The following is a 10,534-nucleotide window of genomic DNA, read 5'->3' as shown; positions in this document are numbered from 1 at the left end:
TCTGCTGCTGCTGGCTCTTCTAATTAAATCATTGGTACAATGCATTAGACAATTGCTTAAATGAGACATATTCTGGGGAATCATTGCCTTTGAGCCTTGTGTTGAGTTGCATCTCCCAGTGTATGTTAAAATTCCCGTGATGGAATCTGTGTAGTTTACAACACAGAAGGAATCCTCTCGATCCACCGAGCCTGCACCAGCTCTTTGAAAGATCAGTCAGTTTAATCCCACAATCCAGCTTTTCCCCATCACCCTGGAAGTCAGTCCTCTTCTCTTCTCGCTATTCTCTGTTTTATGTACCTCAGAAAATTATGTATCCGCGCTGTCACTGGTCCTTTAATTCCATCACTTTAATTTTTCTAACAAGTTGATTATGTGGTATTTCACCAAATGCTTTTTAAAGTCCATCTCCACAACATCACTCACATTACCGCTACCCTCATCAACTTTAGAGATATACAGCTGCACAGCACAGGAATAGGCCCTTCGGCCCATCGTATCTGTGCCAGCTATCAAGCACCCATCTATTCTAATCCCATTTCGAGCACTTGGCCCGCAGCCTTGTATGCTATGGCGTTTCAAGTGCTCATCTAAATATTTATTAAATGTTGTGAGTGTTCCTGCCACTACCACCCCTTCAGATAGTGTGTTCCAGTTTCTTTCTCCATTAATTGGATAGACTCAGTTCAAGGTCCAAATGAACATTGGTGTGAATGGAACGTGTGCAGCCTCGAAACAGCGGTGGTAACTGAGCAATGTTAACGGCTTTAAGACTGTGAAAGTGAATGTTACAGTCTGCTAAGCCACAGTGAACTGAAATGGAAACAAGTCAGTGTTAATAGTGGAAGGAATAATCTGAGAGAAGGGGCGGGTTTGAATGTTGGAACGTGAAGCACAGGCATGTGTAAGTGAAATGCTGTAAAAGGAGACAGTAGTTTTTTTTCTCCATCAAGAAGAAATTCATTTTCAAGAAGTAAGGATTGGTTATTTGCTGCATTCCATTAGTTGGTGCAGCAGCCGGTTTAAGACATAAAGCAAGCTCTATCTGGATTTGGAGTGGCTGTGACCACAACACAGAGTATTCACCATTATACATTCACAGTCCCACTGAAGCAGCTGCGATAGTCTAACACAATTGTTTGAGAAAGATCTTTTTTAGTGAAGAGGATTTCTCGACAAAAGCTGCCTGATCTGCTGAATCTTTCGAACAAGTGATGCTTTTATTTTGGACTTTCCACCTGAGCAGCTTTTCTGCTGATATAAGAAACAGCAAGGGTCCCAGCACCGATCCCTGTGGTGCACCATTGGTCACCAATATAACACAAATTATGACCGCATTGGGAATGGAACCCCAATTCAATGGAATTATGATCGCTGAAACCCCGACTATCAACAATTTTGGGGGATGCCATTGACCAGAAACAGAACTGAATTAGCCACATACATACTGTGTCTACAACAGCGGGTCCGAGGCTGGGAATTCTGCAGCGATTAACCCAACACCTGACACCCCAAAGCCTGTCCGCCATCTACAAGACACAAGTCAGGAGTGCGATGGAATACTCTCCACTTACTTGAATGATATTGGAGCTGCACTCAGGAAGCTCAACTCCATCCGGGACAAAGCAGCCCACTTGATTGGCAGCCCATCCACCACCACAAACATTCACTCCCTTTGCCACCAAAGCACAGTGGCAGCAGTGTGTATCATCTACAAGATACACTGCAGCAACTCACCACAACTCCTTCAACAGCACTTTGCAATTCGACAGCGCTTTGCAAACGCGTGACCTCTGCCACCTGGAAGGGCAAGGACAGCAGATGAGTGGGAATATCACTATCTGCTAGTTCCCCTCCAAGCCCCACACCATCCTGACTTGGAAATATATCACCGTTCCTTTACTGATATTGGATCAAAATCCTGGAACTCCCTCCCTAACAGCACTGTCCATACACCGACACCACATGGACTGCAGCGGTTCAAGAAGGCAGCTCACCACCACCTACTCAAGGGAAATTAGGGATGGGCAAGGCAAATCCCGAGGATGTTGATGGTGGAGGATTCAGCAAAGATAATGCCGTTGAACTTCAAGGGGAGATGTTTAGAATTTCTCTTGTTGGGGATGAAATTGTCCAGCAATTGTGAGGTGTGACTGTAACTTGCCGTTTATCAGTCCAAGCTTGACTGTAGTCCAGGCCTTGCTGCATATGCATATGGACTGCTTCAGTGTCTGAGGAGTCGAGAATGGTACCAACCATAGTGCAATCATCAGCGAGCATCCCCACGTCTGACCTTGTGATGGAGGGACGGTCATTGATGAAGCATCTGAAGTTGATTGGATCCAGGACAAGATCTGAGGAACCCCTGCAATTATGTCCAGGAGCTGAGATGATTGACGCCCAACAACACAACCATCTTCCTTTAAAAATGGAAGAATAGAAGATAGGAGCAGGAGTAGGCCATTCGGCCCTTCGAGCCTGGTCCGCCATTCATTCTGATCATGGCTGATCATCCAACTCACTAATCTGTTTCCGCTTTTCCCCCATATCCATCGATCCCTTTGAGCCCAAGAGCTTGAAAACATACAATGTTTTGACCTCAACTGCTTTCTGTGGGAGCGAATTCCACAGGTTCACCACTTTCTGGGTGAAGAAACGTCTCTTCATCTCAGTCCTGAATTTTTTATAATTCATTCATGGGATGTGGGTGACGCTGGCCAGGCCAGCATTTATTGCCCATCCCTAATTGCCCTTGAGAAGGTGGTGGTGAGCTGCCTTCCTGAACTGCTGCAGTTCATTTGGTGTCGGTATACCCACAGTGCTGTGAGGAAGGGAGTTCAAGGATTTTGACCTCGCGACAGTGAAGGAGCAGCGATATAGTTCCAAGTCAGGATGGTGTGTGACTTGGAGGGGAACTTGCAGGTGGTGGTGTTCCCATGTATTTGCTGCCCTTGTCCTTCTAGTTGGTAGACGTCGCGGGTTTGGAAGGTGCTGTCTAAGGAGCCTTGCTGCATTGCTGCAGAGCATCTTGTAGGTGGTACACACTGCTGCCACTGTGCGTCGGTGGTGGAGGGAGTGAATGTTTGTAGATGGGGTGCCAATAAAGTGGGCTGCTTTGTCCTGGATGGTGTCGAGCTTCTTGAGTGTTGTTGGAGCTGCACCCATCCAGGCAAGTGGGGAGTATTCCATCACACTCCTGACTTATGCCTTGTAGATGGTGGGCAGGCTTATGGGAGTCAGAAACTGAGTTACTCGTCTCAGGATTCCTAGCCTCTGACCTGCTCTTGTAGCCATGGTATTTATATGGCTACTCCAGTTCAGTTTCTGGTCAATGGTAACCCCTAGGATGTTGATAGTGGGGGATTCAGCGATGGTAATGCTGTTGAATGTCAAGGGGAGATGGTTAGATTTTCTCTTGTTGGAGATGGACATTGCCTGGCACTTGTGTGGCACGAATGTTACTTGCCACTTATCAGCCCAAGCCTGGATATTATCCAGGTCTTGCTGCGTTTCTACACGGACTGCTTCAGTATCTGAGGAGTCAGGAATGGTGCTGAACATTATGCAATCATCCGCCAACATCCCCACTTCTGACCTTATGATTGACGGAAGGCCATTGATAAAGCAGTTGAAGATGGTTGGGTCCAGGACACTACCCTGAGGAACTCCTGCAGTGATGTCCTGGAGCTCAGATGATTGACCTCCAACAACCACAACCATCTTCCTTTGCACCAGGTATGACTCCAGCCAGTGGAGGGCTTCCCCCTGATTTCCGTTGACCTCAGTTTTGCTAGGGCTCCTTGATGCCATACTCGGTCAATTGCTGCCTTGATGTCAAGGGCAGTCACTCTCACCTCACCTCTTGAGTTCAGTTCTTTTGTCCATGTTTGAACCAAGGCTGTAATGAGGTCAGGAGATGAGTGAACCGAAACTGAGAGTCACTGACCAATGGTTTACCCCGTATCCTTAGTCTATGACCACTGGTTCTGGACTCCCCCACCATCGGGAACATCCTTCCTGCATCTACCATGTCAAGGCCTGTTAGAAATTTATAGGTTTCTATGAGATCCCCCTCCCCGCCCCCCCACACACACAACCCGCCCCCACCCCACCACCCCACCACCCCACCCCCCACCGCCACCCCTTCAGCTTTCTGAACTCCAGCGAATATAATCCTAACCAATTCAATCTCTCATACGTCAGTCTGGCCATCCCAAAATTCAGTCTGGTACAATGTCGTTGCACTCCCTCGAGAGCAAGAACATCCAACCTCAGATAAGGCGACCAAAACTACACAGTATTCCAGGTGTGGCCTCACCAAGGCCCTGTATAATTGCAGCAAGACATTCCTGCTCCTGTACTCGAATCCTATCGCAATGAAGGCCAACATAACGTTTGCCTTTTTTTTTACACCTGTCACACCTGCATGCTTACGTTTAGTGACTGGCGTACGAGAACATGCAGGTCTCGTTGGATATTCTCCTCTCTCAGTTTATAGGCATTCAGATAATAATCTGCCTTCCTGCTTTTACCACCAAAGTGGATAACATCACATTTATTCACATTATACTTCATCTGCCGTACATTAGTTTGATCAATTTGCTTACCCACTATTTTTTTCATGTTTGTACTTTCAGCTGTTCAATTTTCAGTCCGTTGACACCCTTTCTGTACGAATGCTTTGTCTTTCAACGCACCATTTACATATCTTTGCTCCATGACCTACTGGTCAGCAATTCTGTGACTTTGTCCTATTTCCACCTTCTCCTTGTTATCTCTTGCCGCACCCATACTTTACTTGCTTATTACCTTTTACATTTCCAATATTTGCCAGTTCTGAAGAAGGGTCACTGACCTGAAACGTTAACTTCTCTCTCCACAGATGCTGCCAGACCTGCTGAGTATTTCCAGCATTTTTTGTTTTTATTTCAAATACTCCTGGATGTTCGTTTCCCATCTCTGGTCAGCCTGCAGCCATGTCTCCGTAATCCCAACTATATCATACCCGTTTACATCCATTTGCGCAATTAATTCATCCACTTTATTGCTCATACCGACCATTCCCTGGTGTGCAGCAAGGTTAGACTCAAACCAAAGAAGCTGCATCACTCCAAGCAGAAGAGCCACTCACACATCAACACGAGCAGAATTTCTTATCCACAGTTGTTACATAAATTTCTAAATTCAACTTGAAAAAGCCCTTCAAAACACTCCCACAGGGGATGCAGAGACCAAGTGGGCCTACATCAGAGATGCCATCTATGAGTCAGCTATGATCACCTATGGTAAATGTGTGAAGTAGAATGCAGACTGGTTTCAATCTCACTTTGAAGAGCTGGACTCTGTCATAGCCGCTAATTGCATTGCACTGTTGAACTCCAAGAAAGTCCCCAGCGAGCGAACATCTGTAGCACTTAAAGCAGCCAGAAACGCTGCACTAAGAACAGCCAGGTGCTGTGCAAATGATGACTGGTAACACCGATGCAGCCATATTCAGCTGGCCTCCGACACCGGAAGAATCAGAGATATGCATGATGGTATTAAGAGAGCTTTTGGGACACCCATCAAGAAGATCGCCCCCCTCAAATCTAAATCAGGGGACACAACTACTGACCAACGCAAGCAATTGAACCTCTGGGTGGAGCACTACCTAGAACTGTACTCCAGGGAAAATGTTGTCACTCAGACCGCCCTCAATGCAGCCCAGTCTCTGCCACTCATGGATGAGCTGGACATACAGCAAAAAAAATCAGAACTCAGTGATGCCATTGATTCCCTAGCCAGCGGAAATGCCCCTGGGAAGGACAGCATTACCCCTGAAATAATCAAGAGTGCTAAGCCTGCTATACTCTCAGCACTATACGAACTGCTTTGCCTGTGTTGGGACGAGGGAGCAGTACCACAGGACATGCAGGATGCCAATATCATCACCCTCTATAAGAACAAAGGTGACCGTGGTGACTGCAACAACTACCATGGAATCTCCCTGCTCAGTATAGTGGGGATGTCTTCGCCCGAGTCGCTTTAAACAGACTCCAGAAGCTGGCCGTGCATGTCTACCCTGAGGCACAATGTGGCTTTCGAGCAGAGAGATTGATCATTGACATGCTGTTCTCCCTTCGTCAGCTACAGGAGAAAGGCCATGAAAAACAGATGCCCCTCGATGTTGCTTTCATTGATCTCACCAAAGCCTTTGACCTCGTCAGCAGACGTGGTCTCTTCAGACAACTAAAAAAGATCAGATGTCCACCAGAGCTACTAAGTATCATCACCTCATTCCATGACAATATGAAAGGCACAATCCAGTATAGCAGCACCTCATCAGACTCCTTACCTATCCCGAGCGGCGTGAAACAGGAATGTGTTCTTGCACCCACGCTGTTTGGGATCTTCTTCTCCCTGCTGCTCTCACATGCATTCAAGTCTTCAGTGGAAGGAATTTTCCTCCACACAAGATCAGGTGGCAGGTTGTTCAACCTTTCCCGTCTAAGAGTGAAGACCAAAGTACGGAAATTCCTCATCAGGGAACTCCTCTTTGCTGACAGTGCTGCATTAACATCTCACACTGAAGAGTGTCTGCAGAGTCTCATCGACAGGTTTGCGGCTGCCTAAAACAAATTTGGCCGAACAATCAGCCTCAAGAAAATGAACATCATGGGACAGCTCATCAGAAATGCTTCATCCATCAATATCGGCGACCATTCTCCGGAAGTGGTTCAAGAGTTCAGCTACCTAGTCTCAACTATCACCAGTAACCTATCTTTCGATGCAGAAATCAACAAATGCACGGGAAAGGCTTCCACTGCTATGTCCAGACTGGCCAAGAGAGTGTGGGAAAATGGCGCACTGACACAGAACACAAAGGTCCGAGTGTATCAAGCCAGTGTCCTCAGTAACAAAAACAAGAAATGCTGGATTCACTCAGCAGGTCTGGCAGCATCTGTGGAAAGAGAAGCAGAGTTAACGTTTCGGGTCAGTGACCCTTCTTCGGAACTCAGATTTCCAGCATCCGCAGTATTTTGCTTTTATTTCAGTGTCCTCAGTACCTTGTTCTACAGCAACGAGGCCTGGACAATGTATGTCAGCCAAGAGCGATGTTTCAATTCATTCCATCTTCGCTGCCTCTGGAGAATCCTTGGCATCAGGTGGCAAGATCGTATCTCCAACACAGAAGTCCTCGAGGCCGCCAACATCCCCAACTTATGCACCCTATTGAGCCAGCGGTGCTTGAGATGGCTTGGCCATGTGAGCTGCATGGAATATGGCAGGATCCCCAAGGACACATTGTGCAGCGAGCCCATCACTGGTACCAGCCGTCCATGTCTCCCCTTTAAAGATGTCTGCAAACGCGACATGAAGTCCTGTGACATTGATCACAAGTCGTGGGAGTCAGTTGCCAGTGATCGTTAAAGCTGGCGGGCAGCCATAAATGCGGGGCTAAAGCGTGGTGAGTCGAAGAAACTTAGCAGTTGGCAGGAAAAAAGACAGAAATGCAAGGGGAGAGCCAACTGCATAACAGCCCTGACAACCAACTTTATCTGCAGCACATGTGGAAGTGTCTGTCACTCTCGAATTGGCCTTTATAGCCACTCCAGGCGCTGCTCCACAAAGCACTGACCACCTCCAGGCGCTTACCCATTGTCTCTCGAGACAAGGAGGCCAAAGAAGAAGATTATTAATACTCCACACGTTAAGTTGCAAAGCCTAAGGCTTCTCTTTTTGACATTACTTGTCTCCTTCCCACTGTTTTTCACTGTGGCCCTGTTTGATTCAGGCCCTTGATTTCTCTGCCTATCACTTTTCTTATTCCCCTTTGGTTCTTGTCCTTGATCACCCTTCCTCTGACTCCTTGCAAAGTTTCCCATTCCCCTGCCATTTTAGTTTAACCCTCCCCAACCACTCTAGCAAACACTCCCCCTGGGACATACCTTTGTGTTAGGTATGACTTCATCTCGTGGAGCGTTTCCCCTCTCTTTCCCATTGCCTCCAGTTTTGCTCGGGCTCCTTGATACCATACAGGGTCTAATGTTACCTTGATGTCAAAGGCAGACACTGTCATCTCTCCAATACAACTCTATTTTCCATGTTTGGCCAAGGTTGTAATGAAGTCTGGAATTGCGTGCCCCTGGTGGAATCCAAACTGAGCATAGGTCAACGATGTGTTACTGAGTAAGTGTTTATTGATTGCACTGTCAACGATACCTTCCACAACTTTGCTGATGATTGGGAGTAGACTGATGGGGTAGTTAATGGGTGGATTGGACTTTTCCCGATTTTTGTAGACAGGACATAGCTGGGCAAATTTCGCATTGTCAGGAAGATGTGCGTTTTGCAATTGTACTGAAACAACTTCTCTGAGGACACAGCTGGTTCGAGAGCACAGATCTTCAGTATGACAGTTGGAATTGTGTCAGGGCCCATCGTGTTTTGGAAATTCACTGCCTTCACCCGTCTCTTGATAGCACGTGGATTTAATGGAATTATCTAAAGGCTGGCATCAATGATGATAAGGACCAATCTTCTCTTCAACCCAGGACCGAATCTGCTTCCACCACACTCTCGGTATTGGACATAGCTGTGGCCCCAGCACTGATCCTTGAGGCACTCCACGAGTTACGGTCTGATATCTTGAAAATTCTCCATTTATCCCTACTCGTTGCTTTCTGTCCGTTAACCTCTAAGTCATCCCTGCATGCTAATATATTACTTCAATTCCATGAGCCTTTATCTAGTATATTAATCTTCGATGGTATCTTACCGAATGCCTTTTGGAAATCCAATTATACTACATTCCTGGTTCCCCTTTGTCTGCCCTTTCAGTTACATCCTCAGAATTCTGGAATAAATTTGTCATTCAAGATTTCCATTCGGTAAAAACTTTGTTTGATCAGACAATGATTTTCTAAGTGCTTGTTAATACTTCCTTTATCATAGATTGGAACATTTTCCAGATGACTGATGTTCGGCTAACTTGCCTGCAGCTCCCCATACTATATGCGGTGTGTTGTGGCTTCAGTGGCGCAATCGGTTAGCGTGTGGTACTCATACAGCAGTGTAATTAATGAACTATGTCGAGGTTGTGAGTTCAAGCCTCACGTGGAGCACTGAATTTTAGAAACGGGGTGCAATGAGAAACAGCTTGACAGTGCAGAAAAGTTCGTCCGAACTGGCCAGAAGAAGGGATCGAAAACAACGATGAGGTGACATGAAAGCAACAGGAGCCACGTGCGGTGAGAGCCCTGCAAAACTTCATAGTCATTTCCAGCAGAGAAGGAGACAACTCGGTCCATGCCAGCTCTGCACAGAGCAACGCAGTCAGGCTCGATGCCCATAGTCCTGCAAGCCTGCTTTTCTCAGAATTCCTCCTGAAGGCATTTATCATTTCTGCTTCCACCACCCTTGTGGGCAGTGAGTTCCAGGTCATTATCACTTGAGATACAAAAACAGTGCTTCCTCATATTCACCCACATCCTTTTTTTTCCCACAGAACTGGCAATTTTTGGTCACTACTCCTTGTGCCGTTTCCCTTGTCTAACTTATCCAAGCCTGTCATAATCTGGTACACTTCTATTAAATCTCCCCTCAATCTCTTTTGTTCTAAGGAGAACAAGCCCAGCTCTGCCAACCTAACCTTGTAACTAAAATGCTCCATCCCAGGAACCCATCTGCTAAATCTCCTCTGCACCCTCTCAAGGACGCTCATATCGTTCCTGAAATGTGCTGACAAGAACAGGACAGAGTTGCTGCTAACCAGAGCTTTAAAGAGGTTCACCAAAATTGTACTGACTACTTCTATTTATGAAGCCTAAGATTCCTTATGCTTAACTAACTATTCTCTCAATATATCTTGCCACCTTCAAAGATCGATGCACCTGCACCCCCAGGTCACTCTGTTCCAGCACATTCGTTAGAACTATGCTATTACATCTACATTGCCTCTCCTTAATCCCTCTGTCAAAATGCATCACTTCACACTTGTCAGTATAAAATTCAATCTGCAAACATTCTGTTCGTTCGACTACCCTTTCTATGTCCTGTTGTTGGCTGTTCATATTATGCTCACTGGTTGCTGCAGCTCCAAGTTTGTTGTCGTCAGCAAATTTTGAAATTCTGCTATCTTGGGGAACATCACTATCTACCATTCTCCAGTCTGAAAAACAACCACTTTCATTGACTCGTTGTTTTCAGTCCTTAAGCCAATAACTTCTTCAAATGGACACTGACCCTCCTATTCCACAAGTCACAATTTTGTTAACAAGCCTTTTCTGTGGTACCTTATTAAATATTTTGTTAAAATCCATATAAACAACATTCAACACACTCCCTTCATCAAACTTCTCCTTAACTTCAACAAAAAAATCAATTCAATTAGTCATGCATGATCTGTCTTTTACAAATCCCTTCTGGTTATCCTTAATTAACTTGAACATCTCTACTTGTAAATTGATATTTTCCCTGACTATTGTTTCTGAAATCGTACCCACCACTGACGTTAAACCAACTGGCATTTAATTGCTCGGACTGACCTTACACA

The 10,534-nt window shown here is 45.9% G+C and overlaps 1 non-coding gene across 1 annotated transcript; it reads left to right on the top strand.

Moving 5' to 3' along the window:
- The first annotated feature begins 9,009 nt into the window (after positions 1-9,009).
- Positions 9,010-9,104, top strand: trnam-cau (transfer RNA methionine (anticodon CAU)). Its single transcript has 2 exons — positions 9,010-9,047; positions 9,069-9,104. It is a non-coding gene; the product is annotated as a tRNA-Met (tRNA).
- Positions 9,105-10,534: the final 1,430 nt, after the last annotated feature.

This window comes from Heterodontus francisci, unplaced genomic scaffold (assembly GCF_036365525.1).
Source record: "Heterodontus francisci isolate sHetFra1 unplaced genomic scaffold, sHetFra1.hap1 HAP1_SCAFFOLD_737, whole genome shotgun sequence".
NCBI lineage: Eukaryota > Metazoa > Chordata > Chondrichthyes > Heterodontiformes > Heterodontidae > Heterodontus > Heterodontus francisci.
The sequence above is the reverse complement of the archived record's forward strand: the minus strand, read 5'-3'. Positions and strand labels throughout refer to the sequence as shown.